The sequence below is a fragment of the Anomalospiza imberbis genome, chromosome Z (genome assembly GCF_031753505.1).
Source record: "Anomalospiza imberbis isolate Cuckoo-Finch-1a 21T00152 chromosome Z, ASM3175350v1, whole genome shotgun sequence".
Classification (NCBI taxonomy): Eukaryota; Metazoa; Chordata; class Aves; order Passeriformes; family Viduidae; genus Anomalospiza; species Anomalospiza imberbis.
Window position 1 is genome coordinate 29,424,430 of NC_089721.1, and position 17,414 is coordinate 29,441,843.

At 40.2% G+C, this 17,414-nt stretch overlaps 1 protein-coding gene across 1 annotated transcript in view; it reads left to right on the plus strand.

Moving 5' to 3' along the window:
* Positions 1-2,042: 2,042 nt before the first annotated feature.
* Positions 2,043-17,414, plus strand: part of TJP2 (tight junction protein 2) — a 64,153-nt gene continuing 48,781 nt past the window's right edge. The window contains exons 1-2 of the mRNA XM_068176728.1: positions 2,043-2,237; positions 13,906-14,022. The gene's annotated coding sequence lies outside the window, so the exon portion shown is untranslated. The remainder of the gene's footprint in view (positions 2,238-13,905; positions 14,023-17,414) is intronic.

Here is a 17,414-nt window from a genome sequence, read left to right on the forward strand (position 1 = left end):
ACAAAGCCATGAACAATTAAAGTATTCTAAAGAGTTCCTAACTACAAACTTTTTTTTTAAATTCAGGTTAAGGAAAGACAGACAAGTTTAGATAAAAAAACAATAGATGTTCAAAATAAGGCATGTAATATTGCTGCTCTCTCCAGTTTGCATAATTACCACAACACAAACAATTTTTAAATCAATTCAGCAAAGTGATCAGTAACACAATGAATAATTTTGCAAGCATTGTTACTTTCCAAATGTAGGCTCTTCTGCTAGCCATCAATGTTCTCTACTGTTGTACTAAAATAAATCAGTTATATATTTAATGTGTCCATAGTCTTACTTTTCTTAACAGCATTTTAGAAGCATTAACCAAACATCCTTAGGCCACTGTTACAAAAGATTTGGAGAACTAACAGATGAAGTTTTAAAACATTCATTAAGGAAAAAGGCACCCACCAGAGTGTAAACCAAGTAATCTGATACATACCTGGAAGTAAAACTAAATTTCTGTTTCTTGAACCCACTGATCATAGAATTAGTCTGTAGGTGACTGAAAACACCAAGTTTATAAATTAGCCCTGAATTAGTCCTTTTTTTTTTCCCCTCGGATTTTTGCTGTTGGGGCTTTTAGACTGAAATAGGTACTTGAAGGCTAATGTATGCACATGCATGTTAATTATTAACAATAGCTAGAAGCAGGCCTTTCCACACAGTATCTGAATGCAGTTTCATATTTACTCTAATAAAATAGGTTCTTTCAGGGCCTCCTTCCGAAGTCCAGCCTCTTCATGAAGAATACTGTTTACCTTCCTTATCTTACTTTCTGTATGAGATACAGTACAAGAACTACCTATTCAGGAAGGAATTTATCTGGATTAGAAATGCAGTGGGAACCTAGTGTATTTCTCACCTGCAAATAGCATTAAACCATAAAACTTTTAGTAGACTTTGTTCTGCAGGCCTGATACGGGTGGGAGTACGCCGTTTAATTTTACAGGGGCTTGCAAGGGGTTTAACTGTCCACCAGATAAGACAGCAGATAAGGAATTCCTTGTGACATTTAGTGCTTTACAGTGCAAAAGAAATATGACTCCAAAGAATCCTGCTAGGGCTGTTTGGCCTTGCCTTTCTCATCTCAGCTGCAGGACAGCAGTGATGCCAAAAGCTGATACCTGTGGAATGCCAGCCTGGAGTGTATTTCTCTCATGGTATGTTAGTTTCGGGAACAGTACTGGGGGACTTGCAGAGTGATGAGGTCTGTTCTGGCCTGGAAATGGAGCTACTCTGCCCTCTGCTAATCCTGTGTATTTCAGTTGAGAGTGATGATGTGAACAGAGCTCTCCCGAGCTGTCAATAAAGTGGCCGCAGCTATTCTGTGGTCAAGGGTAGGGAGAAACAGACTGAGAGGCGTACGTGGAACACTGAGCTGTGGTGTTAAAGGCTGTCTTAGAGGTCTTCCCGTTAGAAAGGTTCAGATGGGCAGTGATCCCAAGTTCAAACAACACACTGATGTAAACGGAAAACACACCCAAGCGCCGGGCTGGGTGACGGTGCGCCCTGCCAGCGGCGACAGGGCTTCGCCGCGCTCGCCCGTAGGTCCGCTCTGCTGCCTGGGCCCGGCGCGGGGTGCCTCAGGCAGAGCGGGGGACCAGACCTGGGGCGCAGAGCCAGGGTCCCCTGCCGGGAGACGGGACGGGCAGAGAAAAGCCGGGGGGCGGGGCGGCCTCGCCGCGGTGACTCAGCGGCGCGGAGCACCGGGCTGCGACCGGTATTTCCTGTTCCCCTGCCGCCGCCGCGGGTGTTGGTGTGTGCGGGCGTGGGCCGGGGCAGCCGGGCAAAGGCACCCCTGGACTGGAGGGGCGGCAGCCGCAGGTGGGGGCACGCCTAAAGAGGGGGCGCGCCGCCCGCCCCGTCCGGCCGCCACCGCCCCTCCCCTGCCGTCCTCATCCTTCCCCTCTCCTGCCCACCTGGGGGCGAGGCCGGCACCTGCGGCGGGAGCCCGCCCGCGCCCCGCAGGAAATCGCCCGACTCGGCGGGAGCGGCCACAGTGGACCCGGACCCGGACCCGGACCCGGACCCGGACCCAGCCCCAGCCCCAGCCCCAGCCCCAGCCTCGGCCCCGCACTCGGATTCGACGCCCCAGTCGCTGCCTGCTCCGGGGCGGCGGGGCAGGGCAAGGCGCAGTCCCAGCGCCGGGGCGCCTCTGGGATCTCAGCTCCCGCTGCCGGACGCCCTCCGCAAACAGGCGAGTATTCCCCGCGGGATATCCCCGCCCCAGACCCGCGCTCCCCGCCGATTCCCTCTCCCCGGGCAGGTGCGGTGCCGCCCGGCACCCCCTGTCCCCCGCGGACGGTGCCTTCGCTCCCCGCCCGGGGGCCGCGCTGCGGCCACGAGCTGTCCGGCTTCTCCTTCTCGTTCCTTTGTGTGCTTTGGGTTTTATCGCCCTCTCGCCTGCGCTCCTCGGGCGCGCTTTGCCGCCTTTGTCCGCGGGAGTCGGACCCGCCGCGTCCCCGCGGGATCCCCCCCGGCCGGTTCCGCGCCCGCCGCGCACCTGGGCGGTGCGAACAGCCGGGCTCGCCCGGGGATCGGCTTTTCTCTAACGGGATTAAGCGGCTCTCGGTGACTTTTTCCGTGATAAGTACTTTCCGGGAGAGCACGATACTACGTGGAAAGTGGGAGAGATGTCACTGGCGAGTCGGGGTGTTTGTTTACCCGGGTTATTCCCGGGGGGAGGGGGGAGCTGGGAGGGCGGGTCCCTCGGCCAGCCCACGCCCCCGCCGTCGGGGGCTTGGGCTGCCTTTGTTGCACACAGAATTCCTGAAATCTTTATGTTGGCACATCCCGAGTGGATTCCAGCCGTGCCTTGGGCTTTGGCTAACTGGGTCAGGGGAAGTTTCAAGTTAACAGGGAACCGTGAAACAAAGGAACAGGCAGTTCCAGAAGACAAATGCTTTAATTGCCCTGTTAAAGTGCCTTGGCATTGGCCATGTTTGCGGTGCTGGAGCACAGGTACATTAGATTTTCACCCTGGAATGCCAAGGTTGATCTACCAGTGGCATGCAGTTGCTTTAGTTGACAACTCTGCCCCTACTTACCTCGTACTTGAAACCTGTTTGCAATTTTTTTCAGCATGAGAAAATACATGCTGTTTGGACATACTTATGTAAGTGTCATATAACAAATCAGAAAACTTAAATGCTTGCAATGTTGCTTTTTAGTTGTTATTCACTTGAAACAGACAGAATCACTGAATTATCTGCTCCCTAGCTTCAGCTCATAAAATTGCGTCGGTTTCCACAGCTAAGATTTTCGAGGGCTCTTGGCCCCACAGCTGTGCTCCAGCGGAGGCTGCAAATGTCTGCTTTGTTTTAACCTTCGGAGGTAATTACCAAGGTCGCATAATTTCCAAGACAATAGATTACCTTTTCTTTTGTTGTGAAAAGTTTTATTTTAAAGGTTGAGAACTGTGATTCACCTATAGTTCGGAAAATAAAAGGGAAACTAGTATGTGCAAAACTGTGTCTTTCATTTGTGAAGCATTTGTCGTCTAAGGCTTTAACTATCAGCTCTTTCAAATAGTGATACTTGTCAGGATCCAAGTTGTCCTGACGTGGTAAGAATCAGGTACTGAAAGGCATAGGAGGTTTGCTTGTGTGAATTAATACTAACCGAGAGATCATCAGGCTGCTTTAAGAGACTTTGAAATGTTTTTTCATTTAGTAAGCATGTGTGTGCCACTTGGACATGGTCAGTAAGATTTATACTTAGTATAACATTATTATGATGGTTATGAGGACTGTCTTCAGCCTTCTGAGGAAGTTTTCTGCATATATTTGACTTTTAGGTGAGTTTACTGTTACAATTGCTTCTGGACTGTTACATGCAAACATCTTAGGCCCTAAACACTGGTTTCAAGTAATGGCAGTGACTTCTCTGCCCTTTATAAAAAGATGACACTGTGGACTGGAGAACCTCTTTCTAGTTATGTTTTGCTATTACCCTGTATCACTGGCAGTAATTGCTGGGGTGCTTAGTGCCACTGCACTGGTTTTTTGTGAGACTAAAGGCAAGTGTTGGGAATTATGCAGCAGAATTGGGGTGATCCCAACACTTTGCATTAACTATAATCTAATCAGATCTCTTCAGAATGAACCATCAAAGTAATAAAACGTATGATACATTTTTGATTGCTTAATCCCTCCTTTGCCTGGTTCAGTGTCCTCTAAGGACAACCAGGAAATCTTTCTAAGTGATTAAAACAACGTTTAGGTAGTTCCATGGCTCACAAAATGGGATGTGCTGTACCTTTATAAACCCTATATACTAAAAAGCATTAGAAAGCTCCTGTACCATAGTAATCCTCAACTGAGGAACGGCCTACTATTCCAGGACTACTTCAAAGCTGCATTTAACTTAGAGGAAAAATTTGGGTGATAGCATTTGTGTGTGTGTTTTAATAGTTACCAGTATTGTCTTTCTCCAGAACTTCCTTGTAGGGTAAAGGAAATCTCGTGTTACAAGACTGGACATTTTTAACTGTTGAAATAATAGTTTTTTACGTACTCAGGGATGGTATAACTTTTGTCATATTGTGGTTGCATCAATTTCATCCCATGGTAGTAGTTTTGGAATAGAACAGCTATAGGTCTGTGAGATTAGAGATTTTCAAGTTGGTTTATTTTCAAATAGGTATGAAATTTCTAATTGCTGGGGAAAATTTAATTTTTTAAAATTTGACAATTGATCTTTGGCATCAGCTGTAGAAAGGCTGTGGATCTTAATCCCAGATTGCAGTGAACTTTGGAAGACTTCTCAAAAATGAGATAATGTATTTATAAAACAAATATTTATGGCAGTAAGTATATAGGGCATAATTTTGTCTTCTGAGTCTTACCATAGTGAAGAATGTTTGCAAATGGTGTGTTACCTACAAAGATTGGAGCAGTGACATGGCGAGGATTGGTTTTGCGTGACAGTGCTGGCATACACGCACCAGTGCATGTCATCTTTCAGGGTCAAAGGTTCAGTCTCGATCAAGTGCTCTAAATGCATTGAGAACTCACATCGTCAAAATAGATCTGTTCAACCATGGGACACTTTTCTCAATTTTCTAACCCTATCCTCTTCCTCAGAAAGATCAGCACTGTGTTGGATACCTATGTCTGCTACCTTGAAAACTTTGCTTACTGCTTGTTCCCAGAATCTTTGAAACCTTCTGTTGATCTTTAATCGTCTTTTACCAGTACTTGGGTCATCCTGGTCCCACTTCAAAAAGTAATTTTTTTTTCCGGAGTTGGTAAATTATGATTTAGAACCTGCTGCAATTATGTGGGTATTTTTGTTTAGGGTTTGGAAGGGTTTTTTATTTGTTTGTTCTTCGTGGATTTTTTGTTTAGTTTAGGTCGGGGTTTCTTTTGTTATTATTTTTGTGGGTTTGGTGCCTTTTTGTTGTTTTGCTTTGTTATGTGTGTTTTTTGGGTTTGGTTGTGGGGGGGATTTTGGTTTTGTTTTTTTTTTTTAGCAGACAAGGCAATCATTCAACTCTAGAGAGCTGAAGTAATTTTCTACTTAAATATTACATAATTCAAACAAGTACTAACTGCAGTATTGTAATTAATCAGCTTGATCTAGCAGCAAAATATACTCAGGTCGTTTAATACCTTAAACTGTTAATGTTTGGGTTGGGTTTTAGTTGGCTTGTTATTGGGATTTTTTTGTTTTGTTTTGTTTTTCTTTTTAAACCGATTGTTTTTTGAAAGTGCATGTCGTTAAGGAATATTGTAGTTTTCTATTTAAAATGAGAATGCAGACTGTGTCAACTTCTTTCTGTTCAGTGTGAGATGGCTCTTGTATTTCTGAATGCATTTAGGATGTTTATGATCCAAGCTTAGTAATAACATAGTTAGCTGTGGGAGCTCTGGTTTGATATCTGGTACAGCATCTACCCTGGTGTGTCTTCATCAGCTGCAGGCTTTGTTTTTAGGAAACATGAGCTACCCAAGTCTTCCTGAATTTAGTTAGCATTGTCATTGTGCTTCTGAGTCGCAGAACCTCAGATACCCATGGTTGCTAATCTAGGAAGAAAAAGAAACTCATTAGTGCTCCCTTTTCACATGAATAATGTGGAAACTACAATGTGGAAAATACTGCCTGATACAATAGTACGGCCAATAAGAAGTATGCAAGGCAAGATATAAAGCCCTATTGTTCTGTTTTTTTTTTCCAATGCCTTCTCCCTTTTCGTGCTTTTGTCTCTGCTTTTGTTTTGTACCAGCAATCCAGAACTGCTTTTGAGAAGTTTCTTTTTACTTCTTAAAGGTGTGCAATTATCTGGGGTGTGGTTTATATACATGTGAAATGTCAGGTTTAGGATGTTTCCTTAGATTTGGGTATGTTTTCATTGAGTTAGGCGTGAGTTCATATGTATTGGGCCGCCGTGGCTTTTTCCTAAGACTGGCTCAATGATACCTCTCCCTAAAGGATTGTGTTGTTATAACTATTGTACCAAACTCTTTGTTTACATCAGTTGATAAACTGACATATTGATAACTGAGCACGAACTTAACAATGCAGTCTCATCATAACCAAGATTTCACATGTTGGTTCAAGCTATGTGTTATTTGCCTTGCTTCATTAATTTTTGGTTGGGATTTTTAAGGCTTTAGAGAAAACCCACAAATCTCTCCTGCACGTCACTCTTAACAGCAAGGCTGTCTGTAGTACAGCTTGCACTCTATTCTAACATCTGCTTCATCATCTAGCTCTGCTTAATAGGCAGCAGATTTGACTACTGGTGTCTCTAGCCTCCTTAGCACAACTTTGTGTAAGCTGATTCTGAGAATCTCCAGGAACATATGGACTGTTCAGGGAAGGGACGATCTCTAAGGAGGGGCCAAAAGCAACTGAAATCCGTGAAGCTGTAAGAAAGAAGTTTCCAGGTCCTCCTCCTTGCTTTTCATTCCCACCTCCCACACTCCCAGTCTGATCCTTGATGCTCCTCTACCTTAAGATTTTACTTACAGATCAAACTTTACATATGTGCTGGTTGTGGCACAAACAAAACACCCGTGTGTTCTGGAGGTTAATCGACTGTCACAGTTGTTCTTATCACTTCAGCAAAAGCATGTAAGAAGATATGCTTGTTTCTTTGCTCTCTTAATAAGAGAATTCTTTGATCTGTAGTTGTTACACAGATTTTTGTTGAAAGATGAGATAGAACAGGATTTTGGTTTTTTCATAAAGTGGAAAGTAATTTGTGGCTGTATTAGGCAATGACTGTCTCTTTTTTAGTTGGGTCTGAAGTGACTGAAGATGTGATCCTGCCTCTGCCATCACTTTACAAGAAGTATGCTCTACATCTAAATAAGAGTGTATGACTGTTTTCATCTGTTGAGGATTAGAGCAAAATAAAGCTTTTGCTTTGATCTTGTAAATGTTTCTTTAATGAAGAAAAAAGCTCTGTCATTCTTTCCCCCTTCTCAGAAATGCATTTTACTTTCCGAGGCATCACTTGTGTGCTCTCAGTCAGGAAAATTGCGCTGTTTCTTTCCAAGAAAACTTGGTTTCTGTTCTTCTTGAAAAAATACAAAGAAAAAATGGAGCGGATGATAATTCTCAGCAAGAAACAATGGAGGACAGTCTTTTTTAGACTTTTTGTTTGCTGTACAAAAGTCATTCTTCAGTAACAGTGCATGTACCAGCAGCTTTGAATTTCTGTTTCTAAATAAAGTTGAAGGAAGTTGATTAACTGTGAGTCAGTCTCTCTCCCTCTAGATACCTGGAGGTTTCATGCACCATTTAACCGGAAGCAGTACTTGGGAGTAACTTGTGCTTATTGTGTGGGCTTGGCTTCCCTGTGTGCAGCACTAGTCATTGGGCTCCTTTTCTAGTCAGAATTAATATGCTTTGCACTAAGGGACAAAAGATGGACCAGAGCTGCACTTAATGCTTTTGAGACTTTGCACAGGACTGGCTTTGAAAGCTACTGTGGGAAGGTTTTTCTAAGAACTATTTCTTTGATCTATAAGGGGAAAGTTTAGAGTTAAAGAAGTGTTAAGGGAGAAGGTGTACAGAAAGAAATACCAAAACTTCATAGGTGAAGTTGTGGTAATACTGAAGTTGTTAATGAAACCAACTTTGAGGGAAGACTTGATTTTATAAAACTATTTCTGCTTTTGAGTAAAATAGAACTGTCATGGACTTCTGCAGTCAGAAGATCCTTAAGTACTGGAATTGTCAAAAACTGCTCACTTCTTGTCTTTTCTTTTTCAGTACACCCTTTACGGTAGATCTACCAAAGCTATCAGAAGTCAGGATGTATGCAGGCATAATGACGTTAGCTGTGCTTGCAGGCTTCTAGTACTACTCTGCTTTCCTAAGCTTCTTTAATGCTTTGTATGCAGATGTTTAAAGTTGTAGTTTAGTGATTTTTTTGCACACAGAAAAGTAAATTTTTGCTTAATTTAATTCATGTGGTTTTAATATATTAATTATTTTTTAACACATCACTACATTTCAGACTACATACTCCTTATCAACATGTTCCTCCAACAATTGTAGTGCTATTCTCTGAACCTAAAAGGTGCTTGATTTTATTTTGCTCTTCTAAGATCAGTCACATGGATTACTATTTAGTAATTACTTGAGATAGTTCAGTGCGTGCATGTGCTAACATAACCTACAAATGTGATTGGATATTAAACACCAAATATGGCTAATGCAGGATTGTAAGTAATGTAGAATCTGGAAATAGTTATACAAATGTTATTAAGAGCTAAATATTTTACAGCACAAGAAATCATCTTAGTTTCTAAATAAGTAACATGCAGTATGATATCACCCCAACAGAAATACACACATGCGTAATAATACCAGGAAATAAGTAATATGCACAGTTTACAGAGGGAGTTGTGGTTCCAGGCTTCAGTCTTTCTGTCACACCTCTTCTTTCTGTTTTTATCTCTATTACTGCCTAAGTGCATAATATTTATATAATATATGTAACTATGTGTACCTAGATATATCTAGATATATATTACTATCTAGGAAGCATTACATCAACATTTCCTTGATTAGTTTTGCAATCAAGTACCTCTCTTTGAATATTGCAATTTGACAGTACTGCAGTGTTTCCAAAATGTCACTGTTACTTCTTTCAACACTGTCTCCAGTGTTGTAGTTCATACCTGAGGTCTTTAGCATGCACAGTTACTTACCTCACAGCTAGAGCAATTCTGATGTGGGATGTGGCTTCTGGCATCATGAGAGCCACATTTGAATGACGCGTAGGTATCATAATGGGAATCTCTGGCTTTCTTAATTCTGCACAAGCCATGTAAGGAAATATTTCTCCATGCCTTTTCTGAGTAGATCAGCTAAATCCCTTGTGACACTTCTAACATAGAGAGCTTTCTAGTGCTCCGGTGCTTTCTGGTGAGAAAAGTTAAGGCAAAAGCTATTTTTGGCTGTCACTGTCTAAAATGGTCTCAAGTTTTCAATGCAGATCTCTTTTATTCCCTGGATGGATTTGACAGAGAAGTTACCTAGTGCTCCATTAGCAGTTGAAAGATTATAGACAGCAGAGATTTAGCTAAGGATTAGTCAATTGGAGAGTGTGCATTATCCGGCCAGGCTTAGAACCGTGATTGTCTCTTCAATCATTTTCATTAGTGCCTTATTCAAAGATTGAATTACATAACAATGACGTTTCTGGGAAATCTGGTAGGAGTTTTTCTTTGGTTTTTCTCTCTCTTCTACTAACTATTCTAGCCTGGGAGAAGGGAAAAAAGCATAGTTTTTATGCTTCCAACTTACAGCATGTTTTAAAAGCAGCATTTCAAATCAGTGAAGAGGCATGACTTCAGTTGCAGCATCTGCATTTGGATGATAACTTAGTGTGGTGGAACTCTTGAGAAAGGCAGGATGCGGTACAAGAAATACATAACTATTTTAGAAGCAGCAATAGGTATTACTCCCCTTAACAAGAGGGAGCTGCTTCCTGAGGGTAGACATGCAAATCTGTGGCAACATCCAGGGTAAGTGTTAAAAAGCAATCAGTAAGTAACTATGGGAAAAATTGTGCTCACCTTGAATCATGCATTTTTAAAACTTGTTATCAGAAAGAGGAGAGTTATTAATAAAACGGGTAATCTTTTTTTTTATCTTCCAAGCTGTGTATCTTCAGTAGTTGTGGTTGAACTTAGTGGTTTCATTAGACATATCTGTGTACTACCTGTCCTTGGCTAGAGGAATAACTAGGAGGTGTTATTTCTAAATGAGGAGTTTGCTGAAGAACAGGAAGAATAAACACGTGTATACTCATCAGAACAGAAATGAAATGGCTATTTTGTAAATTTTGCTTGCTACTAACTTGATGTATGTGTTTCCCCTCTCCTCATTTAGAAATATGCATATATTAATTTTTATCTGTCAGAGAAGCAGTCCCTAAAATGAGAAAAGAAAAATCACTTTTGTCTGTGCAGGCAACTTTACTTCTCTGCTTAGGAGCAAGAGTTCATCATACTTAGGAATACTGTTTCCCTACAAGAAGGCTTTTCTAATTTTTGTTAAAAGCAATCCAGAGTACTTTCTTGTACCATACACTTGAATATTAAGCTTCAGAAAAATCCTCGAGTATGTAACTGTTTCCACCAAAAATGTATGTTGTGTGGAAAACAGAGTTGTCATTCTCTTCCACCTGCCCCTGTATGAGTAACAAGGATGGATGGGTGTCTTCAGAGTCCTTATGGTCTCTTGTATTTTTGTAATAGAAGAGAATGTTGTCACCATATTTCAGACATTGCAGAGGAGTGCAAAATATGAGTGGCTTTTGTCCAAGACCAATTAGTATGTTTCTGTTCATTTGGAATAGTTCTGTGTAAGCAAGACTTCAAAGAAAAACTTGGATTATAATTGTGGCTGTTTGACTATAACTGAATTCAGATTTATCCTATATTTTTTCCACAACTGTGCTTTCTTCAATGGTGGTAGCAACAGTAAAAGCAAATAAATCACTAAGCACCATATGATTTTTTTTTTCAGATCTATCACCAGAACCACAAAAACTAGTCTAGAAAATACACTGATGGAAATGGTTTTGTGTCTTTTTATTAACACAAGTGTTCTTCACATTGGTTCTAAATTTCCAGTGTCATGTTAATAAGTGCTTGTAGGGTTTGTTGTTAAAAACTTGCCTATTAAAAGGGATTCTCAGTGCAGTCTGTCTGGATTCAGGACAGTGGCGTATGCTGAACTGTGACTTTGTTCCATATAAATTATGTACATGCAAATGTCTGATTTTTTTTCAGCTGCTCTTTATACGTTGATAAAATGCTACCTGATTTCTCCTGCTATTTTAAGAAGCTGTGTTGGAAAGTTCCTGTATATATATTCTTGTAGAATTGTTACTCATTTTCAAGTAGGTTAGTCTGGTCAGAGTCACAGCTTGAATCAAGCCCTCTAAAAATGAAACTTACTGACTATAATGTCTTTCTTATGTAACTATGACTGTTTGTCTTTCCTCTGTTACTGAGTATTAGTCAGTATCTAAGTACAAAATGCACTGTTAAAATTTGTTTTTATTTCCAGCATTCTTATTTGGACATCCCCATGCTTTCAGGGAGAGGTTTAGTTAAAGTGATTGTTGTACACACTTGGAATTTCAAGCTGGTTAAGATGTATTTGGATTATGTTTGGATTGCCATTCCAACAGTTTCAGAAAAGCTGTTGTCATCGGACTGCATGTAATAGGGATCCCTTTTATGTTTTTATTTAAACTTTCAGGGAACAAAAGGTTGGTAACCAGCAGTTGAGTAGAAGGAAACCAAGTTGACAAAAAAGCACTGTTCTTTTTGTAGCTGCATACTGCTTATTCTATATGACTGGAATAAACACATTAATAATGCACTTTGCTAAGATCAGCTTATCACTCAACTTCTAGAGGTACTGTGTTTTGTTGTTTGTAAAAATAAAATGTGATAAAAGTGTGAGTGTGTGTGTATAGGAAAGATTTGTAACATAATGAGACGCTTTCCAAAACTTAATACTGAATAAAGGGTATAGAGTCTTTATTTGTCAGTTCTTCACTGCACAAATTCAGGTGCATAATTAAGCACTTCATTTTTCTTAAACATCTCTTAAGATAAAAAATAGCACTAGAATGTGATACTAGGTCATCTTGAGTGTGATGGCTAGAGCCATTGCTTGAAAGTTGTAGGAATTCTGCTTAAAAACCCAGACTACTGTGCAAAAGAAATCAGGAAAGGCAGATACATTATTTTGCTAAGGTATTAATTTATATTTTCATATCAAAGACACTACAAAGTTATGTTTTTCTACTTCCACGTTTGCTTGGAACAGTGATGTGATTTCTGTGGCAGATTGATTTTTATGAAGTTTGACAAAGATAAAATGATGGCAGGAATGGTAGTTAGGTTTAGCTTGCTTGTGTGACTTTTCTGCAGCCTCCAGAATAGTATTTTGTGCACAGCCTAGAACAATAAGGCTGAAGTTTGTTTTGAATGCACAGTATCGTTTGTGCTGCTCTTTGGTGGTCATATAAACTCATGTTAAGCATCTTTTTCTTCTGCAATTTCGGAAATCATGCCTTGATTTAAAACTGTGGTTTACTTTTAGAAAGACGCTTTTATGCTGGAAGAGCACGTGGAGAAAGGACAAAATAACCTTCTAGTTTCGAGGTGTGATGTCTAGCAGGTGCTTGCATTGTTGCATGTTGTAAAAAGTTAATCTGAAACAAAATGTATTTTTTTTTTTAATTTTAGATATTTTAATTTTGCTTTTTGAACCTGTGACCTCATTATATTTGTGCTCAGGAAAAAGTAGGTGTCACACGCAAGACGCATCAAAACTTGGGCCAGGCTTGTAGACAGTGGGGAAGTTCTGCAGAATTCTTTCAGGATCTCTTACATCTCTCAAGTGATCTAGAAATGGCTAATTGAATATTAACCATAATGAAAAAAACATCTATACATTGCGAGGGGCGGGGGGATGGGGCATGGAAACAGGCAAACAAACTCAAACATGCTGAAAGAATAGCTAATATACTTTCCTAGGTAAGTCTGGCTATATCCTTCTATGAAGATGGAACACTTTGGAAAGATGTTTTTGAAAGAAGAATTGAAATTACGGAGTTGCATGTTGGTTTTCTTCTAAAAACAAAACAAAAGCCACCATCAAACCCTAACCACTAGCTTGTGCTTCTATTTCTGTCAAAAGTTCCTTCTTTATTTTAGTGAAACCATTAATTTTCTCTTTTCCTACCAAGGGTAATCAAGGACTAGACAAGGGGTCGGGGAGAGGGGGAGCCCTGTGACAGGGATGCTGAATGGAAACTAACATGCTACTTGTGCCCAAGAGGGGTAGATAAAGCCTGTTGAGCAGGGGAAGGAGGATAGAAAGTTACACTGGAAATTTTTTTCTTTCTATCATTTGGCAACTGAAGTTCTTAAGTTACGATCTGATGTCACTGGAGTGCATGTATTCAATTGTTCTCACTGAGGTTATGCTCAAGATACAATGCAGTTACTAGCTTTCCTGTGTACAGCCTTGTGCAAGCTAAACAATCAGACCAAAACTAAATGGAAACAAAAACCCAGATGGTTTGTGGAGAGGACCAGTGCAACAAAGTAACTATAAGTATGCTTCCTGTCAATGCCTATTTCATTGGAAAAAATGCATGCATTGCTTTGCGTGCAGGCTTGGCGTAAATATTGCTGAGTATCTCCTGTTTTTCAAGTGCTATTTCCACGTGATTTCCAGGGAAGCTAAAGCATGGGATGCTAAAGTAAGCAGGGAAATATATTTTGCATCTTCTTTATCTCTAGGACTTCAATGTTCCAGGCTTCACAAGCACTCCTTTGTGGTTATATGGACTTAAATGAAACTCTGTTTTTCAGGGAGCAAACTACTGCACTGCCATCTCCTTGTGAGTGGGACTGGGAGCACAGCTGTACATCAAGACCAAAGCATAGCACAGCAGGTAGACAACGGCACTCAAAAATTGTCACTCCTCCCAAGGTACTAGTCAAGTTGCATCAGTTAGACCTAGCCATTAGTTTAAAATTACGTATTCTTGTCATGTGCTAGCTAAGGTGTATATTCTTTTAGCTATGTTTTTATAAGGTTTCAAGAAATTGTACTTAGTGGAGTAATGTGAAATTAAAACTAGTTCTTTTGAATTATCAAAGAAACTTTAAATGGTTATATGCACATTTGCTGAGAACTTGATGATGTACAACAGGCCTCCAGAAGAGGAGAGGTTTCTCCAATGAAGTCAATATTCTGCTAAAGTTATGCAAATAATAATGCACAGGCCTGTACTAGTTCATCTGTTAGCTAAACACTGGTAAAGAATGGATGTCTTCAGCAAATATAAATATTTAGCATGGACTTGGGGATAAATAAATTACTTTAAGCACAAAGGGTAATATTCATGGGAGTTGCTTAGTGACTCAGTCGGTCCTGGGAAACAGAATAGCCACACAGGGAGAGTTGTTATGCTGCATATTTTCTTACAGTACATCATTAAGGTAAATACAATCCTTTTGGCATATTAACCTTGCTTTTGAAACCTTTTCTCAAGTGCTTCCAGAAGGACTATAAAATGCGTCCTTAGTTTTATGTGTGAATTGTACATGCTTGGTTTGTTCTTGTAAGTGATTAACAGATGATGATTTTAAGAGAGAGAAAGGTTTTTATGCTGAAGTTTTGCAAAACTATAATTGGCTTCCATTTCTGAGATGAAGCAGCTATTGCTGCTTTAGTAATTTACTTAAAAATGTGCATATCTGCTGTCCTGACTTTCTAATTTGTGACATACTTAACCAAAGCTACTTCCCTGTTTAATTTCCTGGCAGTGAGGGAAAATTTGATGTAAGAATATCAGTGAAATCTAGCTAGGCAGGAATGTCTCAGCTGAGGTCTTGAGTAGCCTCTGACATTTTCCTCAAAACAAAAACCTTCAGTGGTAGGGTATGCCAGCTTTACATCAGGGAATGTGGATAATTGCGAGCTCAACTGTTAGCAAAAGAAATTCCAGAACCATTTATCAGCAAGGTCAAGATGTCTCAGAAGGTGCATCCAGCTGCTTTGTCTGTGGGCTTCTAAGAGTTGTGGAACTGGATGACTGGAACAAATGAATGACTGGATAGCTGTGTCCAGTTGCTTTCTCCCTTATTGTTCTTGCTGTTCTCTTTTGGACTATTGCCACCTCACTTTAGTCATTTGGGAAAAACATCACCCAAAAGTGGGCATTAGTACCCTAGCTGGGACCTTATTGTTTCTGAATAGGGCTGCAGAACTGCTTTGTTTCTTAATAAGCTTGTCAGCAGGAGGTTTGCCAGTATAAATAGGATGGAGAGAGGCAGAGCTTTGAAGCATAGTTTTCGAGCTCTAAATAACTAGGTTGGCTGAAAAACTGCTGTCTGGAGCTTTGTTTTTTAAATTAACCCCTATATCAAGAAAAAAAGTAACACATCTTTGTGAATGTTACATCTTGTGTAATCTGCATATTCTTTTGCTTGTTTTTAATAAGCATAATGGTCTCCATGAGAATGGGATTTTTGTTTTCTTTATTGTGTTGTCTTAATTAATTTGAGCCATAACAGTTGATTACTGTGGTAAAGCTTTGATTTTGTAGGGCTTGACTTCTAGTGGGGAAATGCATATAAATAGCTAAGAGCAGAGGATTGATTCACATCCTTGCCAGTAGTCAAGAAGCATAGGGAAGAGAGGAAGGAAATGAGATGTAAGCAAAATGAATGTTCAAACAGAATGTGCTTGCAGTTAAAAATGAAAAAGCTGGGGTTGGGGAAGAGATTTCCTTTCAAGTGTTGATACACACTTTGGTATGGTGTCTGGGGAGGAAAATAGTACACACTTGTGTGGTTTGGATTTGTTTAAACTACATTGTTATTTCATTCTTTAGAATAATGGTTTTAGTTTTTGTAGTTTCTTAAAGCAGTAGAGGTTGAAGTGCTTTTGCCATGGAAAGTTGTTTCAATTTGCATAGTCTGTAGAGGAGGGGATGAGGGGGATGGTGTGTTCAAGCAGAGTCACTTTTAAGACCCTGTTTTCCTCTCCAGCAGTAGGTCAAACTATTTCATTTGCTTGCCTTACTAGTGTAATTTTCAAGGAACTGCAGTGTAATTTAAAATGTTGTTCAGATGAAAATGTGGTTAGAACAAATAGACTGTATTTCTTTTTCTCACAACTATAATATTTATTAACTGTTACCAAACACCTCTGCATATTCTCATGCTGTTTTATTTATCCTATGAATATGCTGTACATCTGTGTTTTCTAATTGCCATATTCTTTGCAAAAACAAAGTAGCAACAAACAAAGCAAACAGTCTTCTGATTTAAAGCAGAACAAAATTGTAACATGTGAGATCTGGTAGAACTGATAACTGTCCAACACAGTGAAGAAAATATACATTATATTACATATATATATTTTTATATATATATATATTTTAAAAGAAAATATATAAGTGTATTTCATAGTTAATGGCCAGTGCTGTTCCTAGTTGTTCAGCATATTACAGTGTGTTTCAAATCTTTTTGTGAACTTAGAAATTGAGTTTGTGATTGGCTTAGAACAGTGTTGCCTCTTACTCTAAATAATTATCTATATTTTAGAATTTTTAGCAGTTTGAGATGTCTCAGGAAATCTCAGTGTCTAGGTTTAAAAAATTTACAATATTCTGCTCTTGAAAACATCATAATAGGTGGCCTCATAAGTGACAAAGGATTTGACATTGTGATTACCCCATAAAAATACGTATAAAATGTGAGATGCTGTGTATGTTGGGCTCTTTTTCTTCCTGGGACATCTATGCTTTCTAAAATAACAGCCTTAGTATTGCTGCTTTGAGACTTGGAAAGTGTGTATAGCTGTTCATCCTTGCACTACATCAGAGACAGACAACAGACCAGACCCTGCAGCTGCATGCCAAAATTGTTATGTTGCATAATCACAAGCTGTACTTTGGAAGTGGAGACAAGGGGCAGGATGATAATTGCCTAATTCTGCTTTAAGCTGGCACTTGAATCATGCAGTAACTCCAGAATGATAGGATAATTCAGGTGGAAAGGGACCTCAGGAGGTTTCTTGTGCAACCTCGTGCCCAAAACAGGGTCATCTGTGAGATCAGAACAAGTTGCCTGGGGCTTTACCCAGTGGGGTTTGAAAACCTCCAAGGACAGAGACTGTACAACTTGTCTGCAGTGGGTCCATGGCTTGTCTGTCCTCATGGGGAAAATCGTTTCCCTTTATGTAAATCTGAATCTGTCTTGTTTGAACTTTGGACCATTGTCTCTTATTCACCTTGCACTACTGCTAAGAACCTGGCTTCACCTCTTCGATCTCTTCCTGTCAGCACCAATGGGCTGCTGCTGAGTGTCCTG